The sequence below is a fragment of the Zingiber officinale genome, chromosome 7B, assembly GCF_018446385.1.
Source record: "Zingiber officinale cultivar Zhangliang chromosome 7B, Zo_v1.1, whole genome shotgun sequence".
Lineage (NCBI taxonomy): Eukaryota > Viridiplantae > Streptophyta > Magnoliopsida > Zingiberales > Zingiberaceae > Zingiber > Zingiber officinale.
In genome coordinates this window covers 46780841-46803997 of record NC_055999.1, presented here as the reverse complement: position 1 = coordinate 46803997, position 23157 = coordinate 46780841, and positions in this window count along the sequence as shown.

Sequence of the window (23157 nt, the reverse complement as noted above, 5' to 3'; positions counted from 1 at the left end):
GGAGATGAAGGCATCAACCATCTCATGTCCGTTCGATCAATGGGGAATGGATATTGTGGGTCCGTTTCCGATGGCGACCGGGCAGAGGAAATTCTTACTAGTGGCGGTGGATTACTTCTCCAAGTGGGTGGAGGCCGAGCCGCTCACAAAGATTACTGAACAAATGGTTAAAAAATTCATCTGGCAACACATCATTTGCCGGTTCGGCATCCCTCGCCGACTAGTGTCCGACAACGGGCGGCAATTCACAGGGAAGATGTTAGAGGATTGGTGCAAGAGCTACGGCATTGAGCAACATTTCACATCCGTGGCCTATCCTCAGAGCAACGGTCAAGCCGAAGTCGCCAACCGGGAAATTCTTCGTATTCTGCGCGCTCGGCTCGACCATTTGGGAGGGAGTTGGCCAGATGAAGTGCCGAGCGTCCTGTGGGCCATCCGAACGATGCCGAAAGAAGGAACAGGAGTCACACCGTTCCATTTGGTATATGGCGGTGAGGCTGTCATTCCGGTCGAAGTTGGAGTTGAGTCAACCCGGATCCAGAGCTACGATGATGACAACGCCGAACGAAGAAACATGGAGCTGGACTTGGTAGAAGAGGAGAGGGCGAAGGCGTCCGTTCGGCTGATGGCATACCGTCAGCGGATGAAGCAAAACTACAACCGGCGCGTCATTCCCCGATCATTCCAGGTCGGCGATCTTGTTTGGAAGAAGATCAAGCCGGTCGGTGACGTCGGCAAGCTTGAAGCTCCATGGGCAGGTCCTTTCAAAATCATCGAAAAGCTCCGCTCGGGCGCGTATTATCTGGAGGATGAGGACGGTCGGCAGCTAGATAGACCGTGGAGTGCGAACCACCTCCAGCCTTACCGGGCGGGGTGAAAGGTGTATTACTGTAAATCACCATGTGTACATTTTTCGACTGATTACTGAAAGTGCAGAAATGAAAGGTCAAAAGAGCGAAAATAAGGCATTATCATCGAGAAACGAAGGCCCCGTGCCGCTCGGCCGGAGGTATATGGGTCGAGCCAAGCGCTCAAAAATCGGGGGCCCCGAACCGGTCGGACGGAGGTAAATTATCTGAGCCAAAACGCTCGACGAAATAGACCATGAGCCGTTCGGTCGGGAGTACGTTCTCCGCGCTGGGTGACAGGTGCGCTAAATATAAATGTATATACTTTTTCGTCGCCTATATGCTTGCGATGCAGGAAGCAAAAAGATAAAAACACATTGAGCATTCTCCGATGAACGGTTCACCGTTTGGCCGTAAGGTTCATATCCGAGCCGGGAGCTCGGACTCGGCCGGGCTGCGTATAGAATATAAGCACCGTTCGAACTTGAAGACCCCGAGCTGTTGGCCGCATACTAGGGTGGCGAAAGAAACCAAAACCCTGCGATCGGGGTAATAGCGGAGGTTATGGCTCGAACGAAGGCCTGAGCCGTTCGGCCGTGTGTAGTCTCATCGACGCGCCGACGAGCACCGTCGTAAAAATCGAGAGACGGGCCGGCGTCTAAATAATCCGAGCGGAAAGCCGACGAGCACCGTCGTTAAAAATCGCGCCGACGGGCTATAAATATCCGCGCCGACGAGCACCGCCGTTAAAAATCGAGAGCGCCGATCGGCTATAAATATCCACGCCGACGAGCACCGTCGTTAAAAGACGAGCCGGCGCCTATAAATAATCCGAGCGGAAAGCCGCGAGCACCGTCGTTAAAAATCGAGCGCACCGATCGGCTATAAATATCCGCGGCCGACGAGCACCGTCGTTAAAATCGAGAGCCGCGCCTATAAATAATCCGGAAAGCCGACGAGCACCGTCGTTAAAAATCGAGAGCCGCGCCGATCGGCTATAAATATCCGCGCCGACGAGCACCGTCGTTAAAAATCGAGAGCCGCGCCGACCGGCTATAAATATCCGCGCCGACGAGCACCGTCGTTAAAAATCGAGAGACGGGCCGGCGTCTATAAATAATCCGAGCGGAAAGCCGACGAGCACCGTCGTTAAAAATCGAAAGCCGCGCCGATCGGCTATAAATATCCGCGCCGACGAGCCCCGTCGTTAAAAATCGAGAGACGGGCCGGCGTCTATAAATAATCCGAGCGGAAAGCCGACGAGCACCGTCGTTAAAAATCGAGAGCCGCGCCGACCGGCTATAAATATCCGCGCCGACGAGCACCGTCGTTAAAAATCGAGAGCCGCGGCGTCTAAATAATCCGAGCGGAAAGCCGACGAGCACCGTCGTTAAAATCGAGAGCCGCGCCGATCGGCTATAAATCGCCCGACGAGCACCGCCGTTAAAAATCGAGACGGCCGGCGTCTATAAATAATCCGAGGGAAAGCCGACGAGCACCGTCGTTAAAATCAAGAGCCGCGCCGATCGGCTATAATATCCGACCGACGAGCACCGCCGTTAAAAATCGAGACGGGCCGGCATCTATAAATCCGAGCGAAAGCCGACGAGCACCGTCGTTAAAATCGAGAGCCGCGCCGATCGGCTATAATACCGCACCGACGAGCACCGCCTTAAAAATCGAGAGGACGGCTATAAATATCCGCTCGACGAGCACCGCCGTTAAAAATCGAGACGGGCCGGCATCTATAAATAATCCAGCGGAAAGCCGACGAGCACCGTCGTTAAAGAGAGCCGCACCGATCGGCTATAAATATCCGCGCGCCGACGAGCACCGCCGTTAAAAATCGAGCCGCGATCGGCTATAAATATCCGCTACCGACGAGCACCGCTGCAAAATCGAGCCGCCCGATCGGCTATAAATATCCGACCGACGAGCACCGTCGTTAAAAATCGAGAGCCGGCGTCTATAAATAATCCGAGCGGAAAGCCGACGAGCACCGTCGTTAAAAATCGAGAGCCGCGCCGATCGGCTATAAATACCCGCGCCGACGAGCACCGTCGTTAAAAATCGAGAGACGGGCCGGCGTCTATAAATAATCCGAGCGGAAAGCCGACGAGCACCGTCGTTAAAAATCGAGAGACAGGCCGGCGTCTATGAATAATCCGAGCGGAAAGCCGACGAGCACCGTCGTGAAAAATCGAGAGTCGCGCTGATCGGCCATAAATATACCAAGTGGAAGAACGAATATCGGAGTAAGAAACTGCGGAAACTATAAATATTAAAGCATTTAGGCCTGAAGGGGAGTTGGTCCTTCTACACTCGGCGTTTGTTGACTTCACGCAAGCAGGATACGTGCAGAGTGAGTAGGTCTGCTCACTCGCACTTTATACAATGAGCCAAGCCGATCGGAGGCGTGAGGGAGAAAGCTTAAGAGCACGACTGGCGAAAATTTTACAAGCATTAATGTTAAGCAAACAGAAGAATATAATGGACAATGAGTAGGAAGACGGGAAAAGGGACATCGTTTCATTAGCAGAAAAATTATGCCGAACGGCACGTACAAAAATTTCACATCCGCCGAGCGGAGGAAGTACAAAAAGTGCTTGAATAAACTACATCACTCCGGATCCTCAAAATTAAAAAAGGTGTCCGGGATGTCGTCGATCATGGCCACCAGTTCGGGAGGTGGAATGCTAAGGTCAGCAGGAAGATGCCCCCCCTTCTTGAAGTACGCCGTGGTGACCTTGACCGCCTCGAGGAAGGTTGAGGAGACGTTGCCGCCAAACTTTTCGCCAAATCGCTCTGAGCGGATGTATTCTTGGCGCGCTGCAGCTAGGCGACTCGGCTCTCCCTCCTGGTATTTTTTGAGCAACGCCCGGGAAGCGGTTAAGGAATCTTGGAGGGCCTTCAAGTTTGCTTCAGCCTTTGTGCGTTCAGCCGAACGGACCTCCCGTTCGGCGTTCAGCTGGGCCTCCAGATCCTTAGATCGCTGATTCAGCGCATGGACATCTACTTTCATTCTGTCCAGGTCAGCGATCGCCTGCCTCTTCCGGCTACCGGCGCGCTTCACATCTTTGTCACGCTTCTTCACCAAGTCCGCTAGCCGAGCTACTTCAGCAGCCAGGTCGGCAGCCTTCTTCTGTTCGGCCTCAAAAGCTTGTTTCTCCCGCTCGGCCGTGGGACCTTCCGACACTTGGAGTTTTTCCAGAAGGCCCTCCAACTCGGCTAGCCGACGGCTAGTGGCAATTTGCTCAGCCCAGCGCTGTAAGGGAAATAATAATGTCAGGGATCAAACAATAGCATGACACGGGAATGAAGACGGGTTTACCTGGGTAGCCTGTTGCATATTGTTATCGCCGAGTCTTGGCTTACGCTATAAGGGCCGCTGAAGGCCCTCAAGAGTTTCGGCGACGACCGGTGGGGTTATCTCGTGAACGGGCTCGATGGCCGATCGGCAGACAAGAAATATTCCTCCGATGGGAATCGAGGGTAGTCTTGATGGTAGGGTGACGGCGCTTCTTTCGCCGGCCGCGATGCGAGGACTCTATGATGGAAGTTTCTCCCAACCGATGTAAGCGCGGCGAGGTCGGGAAGAAGAGCCAAGATCGCGCGGCAAGCATAGGGGTCCCGATCCGGATGGCGGCGGCGCGAGGTTACGCCGATCGTCACTCGTGGTTCCCCTCTTGGGCTAGCGGGCGGGGGTCTCTTCGACGCTTCCACGGACCTCCAAAGGTGGATCTCCAACCTGGGACGCCCAACTCGGCGGGAGCCGAGGAACAGATCGATTCCAACCGCCTCACCGAAGCGGATGAGGCGACTCTGTTCAGAGCGGACTGTGCCCTCCCTCTCCGCACCGCCGGGCGGCTAGGGATTAAACCCCGCTCGGCGAGCTCCTTTTTGGTGGCCGCTTCAATTTCTACAGACTTCAATTTCAAGTGAGCGGTAGCCTTGGAGCGCCACATGACATCAGCTGCAGTGAAAGAAATTAAAATCAGTTAGACAAAAAAGACTAAGAGAGTAAAGAGTCCTTACTCATGCGGAAGGGGAGATTCGCCCGAACGGGAGATAACCCGAAAATATATAGCACCCCCTTCAGGAGCAACTGGTCGATCTTGTATCGCTGGCCGGACAACCAGTTCGCCGCATGAAGATAGGCTGGATTACTTCTGAACTTGCCGAGCTCCGGCTGGGTCGGCACGGCAGTCTGCCATTGGGTGCGGAAGGCTGGCCGATCGGGAAGTCGGATGAAGAAGAAAAACTCCTTCCAGTGTTTGTTGGAGGTCGGCATGTTATCAAAAAATTTAAAGCCTATTCTACTTTGGAAGATAAAGGTGCCAGGCTCGGATTGTTTGGGGTAGAAGAAGAAATGGAATATCTTAGGGTCAAGAGGAATATTGTGCAACTTAAAGAGGACGACCATCCCGCTCAGCAACCTAAAGGAATTCGGCACAAGCTGGCCGAGCGGGATGCGGAAGTAATTACAAACCTCCAGAATAAATGGATGGGTAGGAAATCTAAGGCCGCCCTGGAATTGGTCTAAAAAGAAACAAATAGAGCCGATCGGCGGGTCATGTGGACGGTCGGTCGGGCCGGCTATAATTATTTCGTGGTCATCAGGAAGCCCGTATGTCCGAACAAGGCGCTGGGCATGCTCCTCATCGAATCGGCTCTCCATGGTCAGGTACCAGGGGCCCGAAATGTTAACAGCGGGTTCGGAGGAACTCGCCATCTCAGAAAAAAAAATCAAAGGAAGGGAAACGAAAGGAGCGAAATGAGCAGGGAAGACCTATTAAGTGGAGGCAGAGGACTCACTGGGAAGGAAACGGGTGGAAAGAATCACCGATGAGGTGATCGCCGCCTAAAACCAGACACTAGATCGCCGGAGGCCGCAGCGACAGAACGAAGCAGAAGGCAACGAGCGAGCGGATATGCGGCCAAAAAAGAGACGGAGGCTTTATACGGCCGAGGCCGGTCAGCCACTGCCGTCCGATCCAGGTCACGAGAAACAAGGACGCCATCGGGCCGTCCATTTCAAACGGGGGCGTCCCATCGTAAGTGACGCCGCCGCCACACAAGGGTCGACACGTGGCGCCCTATCACCGAGTGCAATTAATGCGCCCATACCGCGCATGCTTCGACTTAATGGAGAGGATTTGCATAATTTCCGAGGAGATCTAGACAAGCAAATACCAACATTAAGCGACAAGACAACCAAAATAAAGAGCCGAGCGGCTGAATTTGGCAGAAGGGCCGGACAGCCACAGTAATATTATAAGCTACGGAAAAGCGGCGACCGCCCGCTCGGACACATATAGTCCAGTCAGTCGGACTCACTGCCTCCTTCGACTAGACTTGAAGGGAAGGCAAGTGATCCGGCAGTAAGAATGGGGAACCCACTTCCTGAAGGGGATCAACCTGAGGACCGATGAAAGGCTGTGCGGAGGATGGCCGAACCGAGTGGATGGGTAGGTCCGAACGGAGCTAGAGATAAGCCCATCCATGGGCTCATGTTTCCGACGCCAGGGCAGGAAGACCGAAGGGCCGAGCGGGAGTCCGCTCGGCCGGGGCCAAGGGCCGAGGGGGTTGTCCGTTCGGCCAAATAGGGGCGAGGGTATAAAGGGTGCCGAGCGGCCTATGCGCTCGGCTCAGGATATGAGATATAAGCAGAAGCATGTCTGAGGATTAGGCCGTACACAAGATCGCACGATCTTGCCATCACCTCACGGAGAGGCTGATACAGTAACAGTATGGTCTCATGGGCGTCTCCCTGACAGATCCATATTCAGACATGGCCCTTCTGACAGACCCACACCTGGGCATGGTCAAAGGCAGGTGGTTGCTTTGATTGGCACGCCCAGGCTTCTCTGAGAGATCTATATAAGGCTTCCATTTCTCCACTGGAGGTATGAAAAAATCTTCATCTTGAAGCCACCTTTTTGTTATTCCTCGCCTGACTTGAGCGTCGGAGGGCCGTCGCCGGGACACCCCTCCCGGCTCGGTTTTGTTGCAGGTTCACCGGAGCATTCGAGGATCTAGCAGGAAGCGCCACGTGCCCAGCGTCCACTGATAACCGATTCAGACAGGATCACACTATAATCCTTCTTTCCGAACTCCTCGAAAAGAAGTGAATCGTACAAGTACAGATATGTAAGATAGTAACACTTCTACTATCTTATAGAATTAAAGTGCAGTACAAAAAGTAAAGCTATACCGACAATAGTTGTAGTAATTCGTAGCTCAGTCGGCAATCGGATGAAGTTGCTTGCAAATTTGATGAGGACTTGTAGCGTGAGCAGCTTGTAGAAGAGCACAAGAGTCGATCAAAAAGTTATTTGCAGCCTCTGACTTCGAGCCTCAATTTATAGGCCTTGGGCGTTCGGTCAACCGATCCCACTGTTCGGTCGACCGAACCCGCTCCCTCCTTCCTTCCTGACCGAAGTCTGAAGCTGGCTCAGAAATCTGCATTAACTGATCTTTAATGGTTCGATCGACCGAGCCATCTCTTTGGTTGACCGAACAAGCCTTTTCCTTGTTCATCGAAATCTGCCAGAGATCTTCTTTTAATGCTGTTTAATGTTGATTGGATCGGTCGACCGATCCCTGGTTCGATCGACCGATCAGCCCTTTTTCCTTTTTCTGCTGATTACTGCTGATGAGCTGTCCAGTGCTGAGTCTCCATGGTTCGGTCGACCGATCCACTGGTTCGGTCGACCGATCAAGCTTTAACCGGACTGAACTCTGTTTTGCCCGATCTGAACTGATCTCTGGTCTGAGTCAAGCTGGTTTGGTCAACTGATCCTCCTATTCGGTCGACCGATCAGGCCAAACCTGCAAAACAAAGTTAAACAATATTCCTGCAAAACAAAGGTTAGAACAGTAATAATATATTATGCATGAGTAATATTAGACAGTAGAACTGTCTTGATCTCAACTTGAAACCTTCCCGGTTACTTCAGTTGGATCAGCGACCTTAGGTTGTTCCCTTCGGGAACTCGACCTCACTGTCGCTCCTCCAGTTGCTAACCTCAACTTACCTGCCAAACATAGTCCTCCAGACCTGTTTGGACTTTTGCCTGCTCAGTGTTTGATCACCCGATCCACTAAGACTTTTCCTGCAATACTACATTAGCCAACAGTTGTAACGACCCAATTTTCCCTTTTTAAAGTTCTAAAAGTCCGTATTAATATTTAAGAATGCTATAGTAATATTCTAGAGATTTTTAGAAATTTTTAGAGTATTTCTATGTAATTTTTGGGGGTCGTTTGGTATTTTTACTAAACGAAAGAAGTTTCGACAAAAAAAAATGTCCAAGCCAACGTTCGAACCAGCAAACTCTGGCCGAACCTAATCTTGATTGAATCCAGCTATCCAACTGTTCTGCAAACGTTTTGTGAATGAATATGGAATGAAATGTATTTAAGCAGTAAGGAAATTGAGAATAAATTGGAATAAAAAGGCTCGGCTGAGGATTCGAACCCACATGCCAAGCTTTAACCGAATGCAGCCAACCAAGTGTTCCACGGGAGCTTTGTTAATCAAGTAGGGAAAAAACTATATATAAACTATAGTTGGAACCGAAAATAACCCTAAGTATAAAGATTTGATTTTATTCCCGAACCCTAACTTCCTTACCTCACCTTTCTCTCCCGACGGCGCCTTCTCATCTCGGACGAAATCGCAGCAGCAAGCAAAGGTTTCTCCGGCGCCGGCGAAGGGCTTTTTCCGGCCGGTCTGCACCTGTGCGTGACCACCTAGATGAGGGGAGCTCGGAAACACAAAGAAACCGCCGAGATCTTCACCTTCTCCGAACACTAAATCTCTTTCCGTCAGTTGTAAGTGCAAGAACAAGGGTAAGTACTACTCACCTGTGGTAGGAGTTGCTCCGAACTTAGGGTTTTCGTTTCTTGCTTTCGGATTTTGCTCTACCGAGTGAAATTATATGCTAGAGCATTTCTTTCCATGCTCTGTTTATCTAGCCGAATTGCTAAGGTTAGGTTTGCTATGCCGAATTTATGGTGCTAGGGATATAGTTTCTCTTGTTTGGATCATGTGTGCAGAATTTAGGGATTAAGGGAAACTTCCGAGATTTTGTTTTTTTCCTGTTATTTCTGCCGTAGCATTCTATAGCATGCTTAGAGAATTCTATATGAGATTCGCTTACTTCTTTTTAATGTGGCGGTAGTATACTTTAGGAATTGATTGCTAGAAGTTTAAGAGTAATTTTCCAAGAATTTCTTCCTTTGCCTTATTTCTGTTGAAGCATGTTTAAGGAATCCAGATTTTTTTGTTTCAGTTTTAGTTAGATTATTTCAGCAAGTTAGCTAATTTAGTTAGAGTTCAGCAAGTTAACAAATTTCAATTATAGTTTTCTTTACTATGAAATGGGCACGAACAACCCTCCTTGAGCTTACTGTTTGGACCTTCCTGTGCTAACTCAATAAGGCCGATCAGTCCTAATTTCCAGCATTTCAGTTCTGAGTTCCTTGTTTTCCTTGGTTAGCATGAACAACCTTGTTATAAGGATTCAGAGTTAGCTTATTTTGCTACCTTATCTAGCATTCCAGGGTTTAGTTTCTTTGCATCTCAGTTGCTTAGTTTCCTTTGCATTTCAACATGCAATTCAGTTTCAGAATTTCACAGCTTTGCTTTAAGCAGGAAAGTTTCTTAAATAAGCATGAGTAGTTCCTTATCCAAGAATAGCCCCCTGGAGCTTGTTGCAGTCCGGATTTTAATGGCTTTGTTTCCATGCTTCATATTTTTTGTACAGCTAGTGTATCATTGTTTTCTTACAGCATTAGGATAGCTCGAAGTTTAAAGGGCAGCAAGTGTTTCATTGTTTCCTTGGTTCGGATTTTCATAGCATATTCCTTGCTACTCAAAGGGCAAGAACAACCCTTTATTTAGTTAGAATGGGTTTAGCATTTTCCTTGCTACTCAAAAAGGCAAGAACAGCCTTTATTTAAAGTATATAGTGTTAGTTTCTTGGTTTCCTTGATCATGAACAGCTATTAAGCTTATCTTGTAGTTTGATTAGCTTTGCTTTATTTTTATAGCATGTTCAGTTAGTTGCAATTCTCTACTTGTTAGATATATACTTACAGTGTTCTAGTAAGCTCTATTAGGGGATTATGAGAAGTTATGAGTAGAGAAAAGACCAAGGTCTAGTTAGAAAAGATAACAAGTAATTTAAAGTAAGAGGCTAGTACCCGACTTCCGAGGTTATCGTTAAACAAATCCAGGTGACCAATTATGAGGTCTTGGCCCTGGTAAGACCGAGGTCTTTACCCTCATAGGACTGGAGGCTCGCTACCTCAGTCTCTATTAGAGAGCGCGCATTTGGTACTAAGCCTGGGCCCAAAGAAAGAGAATAAGAAAGTTAAATATTAATTTCAAGTATAAGGCTATAAGTAAATGAAACAAGTATCACCTATGTTTAGAACTAGCAAAGTTTAGCTCTTATAATTCTAAGCATACAGTATTGGTTTTCATTTGCTATCATTATGAGTTTATTGAGCATGATTAGCTTTATTTCCAGCCTGCAGATTTATTGTTGTATATCATGAGTATGCAGATTATTTAGTGCTTTGCTATTAGATGAGCATGTGTAGCTTTTCTTTTTAGCATTTCAGTTTTAACATCCTTTGCATCTTATGCACTATCGAGTTTTTGTGAGATAGTTTAGTACTTACTAAGCATTTTTCTTATAGATTTATTTTTCCTCCTACTGCAGATAAAGGAAAAGCTAAAGTATAAAGAGGAAGGCGACAAGGAGGATGCATGATGGATGGTGTGTGATGTTGAACTATGGAAGTCTCGGGACTTGGCTAAGAAGTTGTTTAGAGTTCTTCTTTAATGTTATTAGAGAAGTTGAGATGGTTAAAGAGTTGTTTCTTTTTCTATGTTGCTAATTGAGTCTATTCTGCATTGTTAGTTTGGTTGTTTCCCACTGTTGGAGCTTTATTCATTTGCTATTGCTAGAATAGTTATTTTTAAGTTGTTGTGTCTTATTACTGCGTGGTTGTGAAATATATATACCAGCCGCATGTGGCTAATGGTTTATTTTGCATGTATTGATGATTATTATCACCGGTACAGGGGAGACTCTGCCGAAATTTTTCGGTAGGAACTTCGCTGGGGCCGTGATAAATTTAAGTGTTGCTAATAATAGCATAAGTAACACTGGTAAGTAGAGTAATAGATAAGTAACGGTCGCTCTTAGAGAGTAGTAGTATAGATAGGAAGGGTGGTCATTACAATTGATATCAGAGCAGTTCCCATTCTCCAGCATCACACACACATCAGCATCAACCTTGCCGTCTTCAAGTAAGAAAGTATTTAAGTTTTTCCTTTTATGCTTTCTTTATTATTTGCAGTAGAGAGTAATTGCTTATTTGCGCTTTAGTAAGATAGAAGTTTTGTTTTCTTTATTCATACATATGTTTGTTTAGAAAGGATAGAGAAGATATCAAGTCTTTTTCTTTGCATAATTAGATGGCAAGAAGAGGGCGTCCCCGTACCGTTCGTACTGAGAACCAAGATCAGGAGAATGAAGAGCTTAGATCAACTGAGCCCAATCTCTCTAAAGTCGTTGCCCAACTCCAGAGACAAGTAGTAGAGCAGCAACAAGTGATTGCCAATCTGATGGCCAATCAGCAGCCAGTTCCTCCCACTCCTACAACCATCAATGTGGAGACTCCAGTGGTGACTGAAGTTCCACCAGCCACCCTGGAAGTTACCACAACACCTAGAAGACAAGAAGCATACCTGATACAGTGGCTGAAGCTGAAGCCAGAAAGTTTCTCAGGCACGACTGAGCCCTGGGATGCTCAGACTTGATTCAAGACACTGGAGAGCACCATGGAGCTTCTTGACTGGCCAGAAGTCAAGAAGGTCAAGTGTGCCTCTTTCTGCCTATCAGGAAATGCTCGTATCTGGTGGGAGAGAGAGAGAGAGTTAAGATCAAGAGAGTAGTCAATCAGATGAACTGGACTGACTCTGAGACAGAGTTTCACGAAGAATTCTTCCGCCAACGGATCACCAAGAAGCATTATGAAGAGTTTATAGAATTCAGAAGGTGAACCATCCTTTGAGTTCACGGGAGTACCAAAGAGGAAGACCCCAGAAATTCCTCTCCTCCCTAACAGCTCACCACATGTTAGCTAAAGGATGTACTGGTTTTCTTGGGTACATTGTGAATACAGAAGAACAAGAAAGACCTAAGCAGGAGGATGTTCGGGTAGTCTGTGAGTATCTAGAGGTATTCCCAGAAGAGCTACTTGGACTACCTCCCAACCAGAAGACCTAAGCAGGAGGAGTTTGAGATTGAATTGGTTCCTGGTACCGGTCCAATTTCAAAAGCTCTGTATCGCATGTCTCCAGCAGAGCTGAAAGAGTTGCAAGAGCAACTTCAGGAGCTACTTGACAAAGGCTTCATCCACCCTAGTCACTCACCTTGGGGAGCTCCTGTGTTGTTTGTCAAGAAGAAGGACGGATCTATGCGGATGTGCATAGATTATAGAACTCTGAATCAAGTGACAATTAAGAACAAGTACCCCCTTCGCAGGATCGATGACTTATTTGATCAGTTGAGAGGGGCAACAGTGTTCTCAAAGATAGACTTGCGCTCTGGGTACCATCAGCTGAAAGTGAAAGAAAGGGATATACCCAGAATGACATTCAGGACCAGATACGGACACTATGAATTTATAGTCATGCCTTTTGGTGTGACTAATGCACTAGCAGTCTTCATGAACTTGATGAACAGAGTGTTCAGAGAATAACTTGACAAATTTGTCATCTTGTTCATCGACGACATTCTAGTCTATTCCAGAACCTCAGAGGAGCATGACACGCACTTGAGAATAGTATTGCAGACCCTTCAGCAAAAGTAGCTGTATGCTAAATTCTCAAAGTGCGAATTCTGGTTAAATCAGGTGGCGTTTCTAGGTCACATTATTTCTAGAGAAGGCATCCAAGTGGATCCAGCCAAAATAGAAGCAGTTAACAACTGGAGTAGACCCAAGAATGCTAGGGAAATCAGGAGCTTCCTTGGTTTAGCTGGGTACTACAGGAAATTTGTGGAGGACTTTTCCAGGATAGCCTCTCCACTAACAGCCCTCACCAGGAAGAACAAGAGGTTTGAATGGTCAAACAAATGTGAGCAGAGTTTCCAAGAGCTGAAGAAGAGATTGACCAGTGCTCCTATTCTGACAGTTCCAGAGAGTGACAAGAGTTTTGACATCTACAGTGATGCTTCCAAGATGGGCCTAGGAGCTGTACTCATGCAAGAAGGAAAAGTTATAGCTTATGCTTCCAGACAACTCAAAGATTATGAGAAGAACTATCCCACTCACGATCTTGAGCTGGCAGCTGTGGTCTTTGCACTGAAACTCAGGCGACACTACTTGTATGGAGTCCAGTGCAGAATCTTCACAGACCATCAGAGTTTAAAGTATTTCTTTACCCAGAAGGACTTAAACATGAGACAGCGTAGGTGGCTAGAGTTGGTCAAGGACTATGACTGTGAAATCCTCTACCACCCAGGCAAAGCTAACAAAGTGGCAGATGCACTAAGCAGAAAATCCAGTGCATCCCTAATGTCTTTGTCATCATTAGCCCTGCCACTGCAGAAGGAGTTGTCAGATTTCAGATTTGAAATTATTTATGGGCAAATCTCTGCATTGACCTTAGAGTCAACCCTGCTTGAGGATATACAGAGAAAGCAAAGTGAGGATCCATATATCCAAAAGATCAAGCAAGGGATACAAGAAGAAGGAAATTCAGAGTTTCGAGTGTCAGATAGTGGAATCCTCTACCAGGGGAACCGCCTTTGTGTCCCAAATGATGAAGAACTGAGAAAGAAAATCCGGGAGGAAGCTCATAGTACACCCTACTCTATGTATCCTGGTTCCACCAAGATGTAGCAAGACTTGAAATAGAGGTTCTGGTGGTCTGGACTCAAAAGAGACGTTGCTAAATATGTCAGTACCTGCCTGACATGCCAGAGAGTTAAAGCAGAACACCAGAGACCAGGAGGAATGCTACAACCTCTTCCAATACCAGAGTGGAAGTGGGAAGACATATCCATGGACTTCATAACAGGTCTTCCAAGGACTACAAATGGATATGACGCAATATGGGTAGTAGTGGACAGATTGACTAAGTCTGCTCATTTTCTAGCCATCAAGGTGTCCCACTCTATAGAGCAGCTGACACAAATGTACGTCAAGGAAGTGATCAGACTTCATGGAGTTCCTAAATCTATTATGTCTGATAGAGATGGGTGCTTCACCTCTTATTTTTGGGAGTGTGTTCAGAATGCACTAGGCACCAAACTCAAGTTCAGCACAGCCTTCCATCCTCAGACCGATGGACAGACAGAGCGAGCAAATCGGATTTTAGAAGATATGCTCAGAGCCTGTGCACTAGAATTCAAGGGAAGTTGGTGCAAGTATCTATGCTTAGTTGAATTTGCCTACAACAACAGCTATCAGGCCACCATCAAGATGGCACCATATGAGGCATTGTATGGTAGGAAGTGCAAATCACCTATTTGCTGGCAAGAAGCAGGTGAGAGAAAAGAAATGGAAGTAGAGCTAGGCATCCAGACAGAGATGATAAAAGAAATCACTTAGGCTATCCAGAAGATCAGACAGAGGATTGAGACTGCCCAGAGTAGACAGAAGAGTTATGCTGACACACACCGTAGGCCACTAGAATTCCAAGTAGGAGATTCAGTCTTTCTCAAGGTCGCTCCTATGAAGGGAGTGATGAGATTTGGCGAGAAGGGAAAATTAAGTCCTCGCTACGTAGGACCTTACCTGATCATAGAGAGGATTGGGAAAGTAGCTTACAAGCTGGACTTACCACAAGACATGTCAGCAATACATAATGTATTTCATGTCTCCATGCTAAAGAAGTGTCTCCACGACCCTAGCCAAGTGATTCAGCCTCAGACAGTGCAGATCCAAGAGGATCTTAGCTACGAGAGCATACCTACACAGATAGTGGACAAAGAAGTTAAGAGACTAAGAAATAAAGAAGTACCATTAGTGAAGGTCATCTGGCAGAACCAGAAGCACGAGGAAGTCACTTGGGAACGTGAGGACAGTATGAGACAGAAATACCCAGAACTATTCTAAGTTCGAGGATGATTTTTTTATAAGGTATGGGGGATTGTAACGACCTAATTTTCCCTATTTCAAGTTCTAAAAGTCCTTATTAATATTTAAGAATGCTATAGAAATATTCTAGAGATTTTTAGAAATTTTTAGAGTATTTCTATGCAATTTTTGGAGGTCGTTTGGTATTTTTACTAAATGAAAGAAGTTTCGACAAAAAAAAATGTCCAAGCCGAGGTTCGAACCAGCGACCTCCGGCAGAACCTAATCTTGATCGAATCCAGCTAGCCAACTATTTTGCAAACATTTTGTGAATGAATATGGAACGAAATGTAATTAAGCAGTAAGGAAATTGAGAATAAATTGGAATAAAAAGGCTCGGCTGAGGATTCAAACCCACGAGCCAAGCTTTAACCGAATGCAGCCAACCAAGTGTTCCACGGGAGCTTTGTTAATCAAGTAGGGAACAAAATATATATAAACTATAGTTGGAACCGAAAATAACCCTAAGTATAAAGATTTGATTTTATTCCCGAACCCTAACTTTCTTACCTCACCTTTCTCTCCCGACGACGCCTTCTCATCTCGGACGAAATCGCAGCAGCAAGCAAAGGTTTCTCCGGCGCCAGCGAAGGGCTTTTTCTGGCCGGTCTGCACCTGTGCGTGACCACCTCGACGAGGGGAGCTCGGAAACACAAAGAAACCACCGGGATCATCACCTTCTCCGAACCCTAGATCTCTTTCCGTCGGTTGTAAGTGCAAGAACAAGGGTAAGTACTACTCACCTGTGGTAGGAGTTGCTCCGAACTTAGGGTTTTCGTTTCTTGCTTTCAGATTTTGTTCTGCCGAGTGGAATTATATGCTAGAGCATTTCTTTCCATGCTCTGTTTATCTAGCCGAATTGCTAAGGTTAGGTTTGCTATGCCGAATTTATGGTGCTAGGGATATAGTTTCTCTTGTTTGGATCATGTTTGCAGAATTTAGGGATTAAGGGAAACTTCCGTGATTTTTTTTTCTTCCTGTTATTTCTGCCGTAGCATTATATAGCATGCTTAGAGAATTCTAGATGAGATTCGCTTACTTTTTTTTAATGTGGCGGTAGTATACTTTAGGAATTGATTGCTAGAAGTTTAAGAGCAATTTTCCAAGAATTTCTTCCTTTGCCTTATTTCTGTTGAAGCATGTTTAAGGAATCCAGATTTTTTTGTTTCAGTTTGTAGTTAGATTTCAGCAAGTTAGCTAATTTAGTTAGAGTTTAGCAAGTTAACAAATTTCAATTATAGTTTTCTTTACTATGAAATGGGCACGAACAACCCTCCTTGAGCTTACTGTTTAGACCTTCCTGTGCTAACTCAATAAGGTCGATCAGTCCTAATTTCCAGCATTTCAGTTCTGAGTTCCTTGTTTTCCTTTGTTAGCATGAACAGCCTTGTTATAAGGATTCGGAGTTAGCTTATTTTGCTACCTTATCTAGCATTCCAGGGTTTGGTTTCTTTGCATCTCAGTTGCTTAGTTTCCTTTGCATTTCAACATGCAATTCAGTTTCAGAATTTCACAGCTTTGCTTTAAGCAGGAAAGTTTCTTAAATAAGCATGAGTAGTTCTTTATCCAAGAACAGCCCCCTGGAGCCTGTTGCAGTCCGGATTTTAATGGCTTTGTTTCCATGCTTCATATTTTCTGTACAGCTAGTGTATCATTGTTTTCTTACAGCATTAGGATAGCTTGAAGTTTAAAGGGCAGCAAGTGTTTCATTGTTTCCTTGGTTCGGATTTTCATAGCATATTCCTTGCTACTCAAAGGGCAAGAACAGCCCTTTATTTAGTTAGAATGGGTTTAGCATTTTCCTTGCTACTCAAAAAGGCAAGAACAACCTTTATTTAAAGTATATAGTGTTAGTTTCTTGGTTTTCTTGATCATGAACAGCTATTAAGCTTATCTTGTAGTTTAATTAGCTTTGCTTTATTTTTATAGCATGTTCAGTTAGTTGCAATTCTCTACTTGTTAGATATATACTTACAGTGTTCTAGTAAGCTCTATTAGGGGATTATGAGAAGTTATGAGTAGAGAAAAGACCAAGGTCTAGTTAGAAAAGATAACAAGTAATTTAAAGTAAGAGGCTAGTACCCGACTTCCGAGGTTGTCGTTAAACAAATCCAGGTGACCAATTACAAGGTCTTGGCCCTGGTAAGACCGAGGTCTTTACCCTCATAGGACTGGAGGCTCGCTACCTCAGTCTCTATTAGAGAGCGCGCATTTGGTACTAAGCCTGGGCCCAAAGAAAGAGAAGAAGAAAGTTAAATATTAATTTCAAGTATAAGGCTATAAGTAAATGAAACAAGTATCACCTATGTTTAGAACTAGCAAAGTTTAGCTCTTATAATTCTAAGCATACAGTATTGGTTTTCATTTGCTTTCCTTATGAGTTTATTGAGCATGATTAGCTTTATTTCCAGCCTGCAGATTTATTCTTGTATATCATGAGTATGCAGATTATTTAGTGCTTTGCTATTAGATGAGCATGTGTAGCTTTTCTTTTTAGCATTTCAGTTTTAACATCCTTTGCATCTTATGCACTTTCAAGTTTTTGTGAGATAGTTTAGTACTTTCTAAGCGTTTCGCTTATAGATTTATTTTTCCTCCTATTGCAGATAAAGGAAAAGCTAAAGTATAATGAGGAAGGCGACAAGGAGGATGCGTGATGGATGGTGTGTGATGTTGAACTATGGAAGCCTCGGGACTTGGCTAAGAAGTTGTTTAGAGTTCTTTTTTAATGTTATTAGAGAAGTTGAGATGGTTAAAGAGTTGTTTCTTTTTCTATGTTGCTAATTGAGTCTATTCCGCATTGTTAGTTTGGTTGTTTCCCACTGTTGGAGCTTTATTCATTTGTTATTGCTAGAATAGTTATTTTTAAGTTGTTGTGTCTTATTACTGCGTGGTTGTGAAATATATATACCAGCCGCATGTGGCTAATGGTTTATTTTGTATGTATTGATGATTATTGTCACCGGTACAGGGGAGACTCTGCCGAAATTTTTTGGTAGGAACTTCGCTGTGGCCATGATAAATTTAAGTGTTGCTAATAATAGCATAAGTAACACTGGTAAGTAGAGTAATAGATAAGTAACGGTCGCTCTTAGAGAGTAGTAGTATAGATAAGAAGGGTGGTCGTTACAACAATAATAATAGTAATACAGAATATAATGATAAACCTAAACTTAGATTTACCGAGATCCGCTGGTTGGGTCGACCGTGCGCGGTCGATCGGAAACCATCCGATCAACCTTGCTTGGAGTTCACTCCTCCAAGACTTCTCCTTACCTAAGGTTACCACCCCCTAGAATTTTCTCCACTTGGCTTCACTCACCAAGACTCAGTATTCGGCTACCCAGGGATCAAGTCCTCCAGACCTATCCACCTGGCTTCCACGATATACTGAGATTTCTCTTACCTTGCCTACAATTAGGACTCAGTATTCGGCTACCCAGGGATCAAGTCCTCCAGACCTATCCACCTGGCTTTCACGATATACCAAGATTTCCCTCCTTGCCTAGCCTCCAACTAGGACTTCCCTTGCCTAGCCTACAACTAGGACTTCCCTAGATCAAACTCCATACTTAAACATACTTAAACATATTTGTTTGACATTAAAATCTTGGAGGTCGATTGCACCAACTATCTCCCCCTTGTTGATGTTTGACAAATATGTTTAAGTTAGGTCAATTCAAAAAGATTTAGATTTCTAACTTAAACCCTTCTTCTCCCCCTTTTATCATACAACAAAAAGAACTCTTCATGAATGGCTTTAATTGCTAAGGATCCCTAAATTTTGCACCAACAATGATGGAATACTTTTAATTATTTTCAAGATTTGTCTAAGGTATTCCCTCACCCGTTTTGAAAGATGTATAATAGAGTTTTCAAAAATGATTAACAGAGATTTTAAAAATACCTTAATCCATGAAAAAATTGAGTAGATTTGTAGTATCTTTTTCAAAATAATTTTAAAGAATGCATTAAGTAAATCTCTTCAAGAATATGTTTCAAAAAGTATTCCAAGACTTAAAGTATTTTTGCAAAACCATGATATAGAAGACTTTAATGCTTGCAAAATTTCTTAGAATTTGTTAAAAAATATTTCAAACAATATGTTTTATCAGCGTCCTTTTCAAAGAGTATTTCGAAAGTATGAAACATAAAACTTTAAAGGAATTTTCAAAGTATTTTTGAAACTATGATTTTTCAAAAAGTTTTCAAAAAGCTATGAGTTTGAAGAATATGATTTTGAGTTATATTTAAAGGATAAACTTTTTAAGAAATTTTTCAAAAATATTTTTAAATTAATGTCAAAACTAGAATTCTTTAAATAAGTTTGTAAAAGTAATTTTCAAAAAGTATTTAAGTAAGAGATTTTAAAGATAATTTCAAAAAGATTTGTAAAGAAGTATTAATAATTATTTTTCAAAAAGTGTTTTGAAACATTTTTCAAAATATATTTTCAAAAGCATGATTTTGAATAATATATTAAAAAGTGTGTCCTTCAATCAAGTCTCTCCCCCTTAACCAGACACTAATTTTAGATATCCTTGTTTCCCACAAGGAAGACTTTTCTATGTGTCTAAGGGTCATGATTGACTTAAGGTTATAAAGACTTAGTCAGTGAATAACAATAATTTATATAATACACCCAATCAATCATCAATCAAGATTTGAAAAATATTTCATTAGAAAATAGAATTATAAGTTTTCAAAAACATTTTTTTTTAAAAAAAATTTAATTTTCTTAGCATCTCACCCATTCCAAATTTTCAAATATGGTAATCCTATAATTGTGTGAGGTGACTTTATTGATTGTGAATTTCGTTATAATTAAGTTAAAATTTAGGTATAGTTGAACTTTGATTAATTTTAGGTTAAAATGGATTAGTAATTAAGTTGATGGTAACGTTTAGTTTAGGAATTGTAAAATTATTTATTAAAGATAATTAGCTAATTAATAAAGGATTACTTAAGTTGACTTGGTTAAGAATTTGGTTTTTATTATTATTATTTTTTTAATATTTTGGTTATAGGTTTATTTTTTCATTTAAAAGTTAGTTTAAATTTAGTTTAATTTAGTATGATTATTTATTTTTAATTAATTAAGGATTAAAAACTTGATTAAAGTTAATTATTTTTAATTTAATTTTTATAATTATTAATTAATTATAAAATTTTAATTTTGTTTAAGGTTAAAGTACTTTATTTGTTGATTAAAGTTAAGATTTATTAAGAATTAATTAAGTGTATTAAGTTAATTCAATTAAGTTAAACTAGTTAATGATTAGAGTTAATTAATTTAGTTTATTTAATTAAGTTATAAAATAATTTACGTTTTAAATAATATTAATTAAGTTTTTTTTAAAATAATTAAGTTTTAAAATAATTTTAATTAAGTTTTAAAATACTTTTAATTAAATTTTAAAATGATTTTAAGTAAATTTTAAAATAATTTTAATTAAGTTTTAAAATAATTTTAATTAAGTTTTAAAATAATTATAATTAAGTTTTAAAATAATTTTAATTAAATTTTAAAATAATTTTAATTAAGTTTTAAAATAATTTTAAAATAATTTTAATTAAGTTTTAAAATAATTTTAATTAAGTTTTAAAATAATTTTAAGTAAGTTTTTAGAATAATTTTAGTTAAGTTTTTAAAAGAATTTTAATTAAGTTTTTAAAAGAATTTTAATTAAGTTTTAAAATAATTTTAAGTTTAAAATAATTATTAATTAAGTGTAAAATAATTTTTAAAATAGGTTTTTTTAAAATAAGTTTTTAAAAGTTTTTAATTAAGTTTTTAAAAGAATTTTAATTAAGTTTTTAAAATAATTTTAATTAATTTTTAAAATAATTTTAATTAAAATAAGTTTTTTAAAAAAAAAAATTTAAATGATTTTAAGTAAATTTTAAAATAATTTTAATTAAGTTTTAAAATAATTTTAATTAAGTTTTAAAATAATTTTAATTAAGTTTTAAAATAATTTTAATTAAATTTTAAAATAATTTTAATTAAGTTTTAAAATAATTATAATTAAGTTTTAAAATAATTTTAATTAAATTTTAAAATAATTTTAATTAAGTTTTAAAATAATTTTAAAATAATTTTAATTAAGTTTTAAAATAATTTTAATTAAGTTTTTAGAATAATTTTAGTTAAGTTTTTAAAAGAATTTTAATTAAGTTTTTAAAAGAATTTTAATTAAGTTTTAAAATAATTTTAAGTTTAAAATAATTATTAATTAAGTGTAAAATAATATTTAAAATAGGTTTTTTTTTAAATAAGTTTTTAAAAGTTTTTAAAAGAATTTTAATTAAGTTTTTAAAAGAATTTTAATTAATTTTTAAAATAATTTTAATTAAAATAAGTTTTTTTTTAAAAAATATTTTTTTTTAAAATAAGTTTTTAAAAAGTTTGAATTTAATTAGGTTTGAATTAAGTTTGAATTTAATTAGGTTTGAATTAAATTAGGTTTGAAATAAGTTTGAATTAAAATTTTAATTGAATTATTCGAGAAAGGTTATTGAACTCATGTTAGATTCAAACTTAGCTTTGGGTTAATCAAGCAGGCGTCCTATGGATAAGCTTTCAGTTCAATGGTGAGGCATATGGCCTACTTTGTTGGTGCAACCTTAGGTCAAGGTTGACCTGGTTGACCTGACTCGAGTTGACCTGACTCGAGTTGTGTTTTGATGTTTGACGATGTTTGACGAGAAGAGATTTGTATTCATGATGTTTGACAAGAATAGGTGTTTGGGAGATTGTAGGTGCAACCTTAGGTCAAGGTTGACCTGGTTGACCTGATTCGGGAAAAGTCCAAGCAGGTAGCTTGGCACGCGGGAAAGTCCAAACAGGGAGTTTGGCACGGGGAAAAGTCCTGGTGAGTGAAGCCAGGCAGTCGGAGAAGTCCTGGTGAGTGAAGCCAGGCAGTCGGGAAATCCTGGTGAGTGAAGCCAGGTGAAAATCCTAGTGAGTGAAGCTAGGTGAAGGTGAAAGTCCTGGTGAGTGAAGCCAGACATTCGAGAAAGTCCTGGTGAGTGAAGCCAGGCAAGGGAAAGTCCTGGTAAGTGAAGCCAGGCAGATTGGAAATCCTGGTGAGTGAAGACAGGTGAAAACCCTAGTGAGTGAAGCTAGGTGAAAGTCCTGGTGAGTTAAGCCGGGCAAGGGAAAATGCAGATGGATCAAGGGTGATCGGACATCTGGTGTTGGGAAGTCCAAGTAGATCAAGGGAGTGATCGGATACTTGGCACGAAGAGGAAAGTCCAAATGGGTCAAAGGGATTGACCGGACACTTGGTGGGGAGTCTTAGCAGGTCAAGGGAGTGACCGGATGCTAAGCATGATGTACCAATAGGTCAAGGTTGACCGGATATTGGTTTGGAAGGTTTGGGACTTGGTTTGGGCAAAAACCAAGCTCTGGATCGGTCTGCAGACCGATCCAGTGATACGTTTGTGTATCTGATCGGTCTGGTGACCGATCAGATAACAAACAGAAGGCGATCATGGTTCTGTGGGCTTACTGATCGGTCTGGGGACCGATCAGCATGGAGCCTGATCGGTCCCCGGGACCGATCAGGGACGCTACCACCTGAGGTGGGATCGATCCGGGGACCGATCAGATTCCACACAGAGAGTTGGACAACTCTCTGTGAAGCTTTCTGATCGGTCCCCACGACCGATCAGGCAAGCCCCAGACCGATCAGGGTGAAGCCTGATCGGTCTGGATCTAGCCGTTGTGAGTGACAACGGCTAGGTTCTGCGTCTTCTGTCTTCGTTGCAGGTTCTTCGCAGGTATAAATCTAGGTGAAGGGCTGCTGCTGCGTGCTGCTTCTTTTCTTAGAACTTCTGTTCTGGTGCTCTAGAGCTTCTGCTCTTACCTGCTATCAGAGCTTTGCTGAGCTCCTCGCTGCTGAAGCTTCGCGTGAGCTTCTCGACTGGATTCTCGTCAGCTGCTGCTGGTGTGAGGTTGCTGCTTCTTCACTCCAGTCAACAAGAAAGGCAAGCAAGTGTTTCATATTGTCTTTTGCTTTCTTGTATCTGTTGTACTCCTTTCTTGTTGTTACAAGTATTGTGGCGAGGTTTCTCCACCCACAAGGAGTAGTTATTAGCCGGTTCTCCGGGGACTCATCCACCGACGGATTGGTAGGCT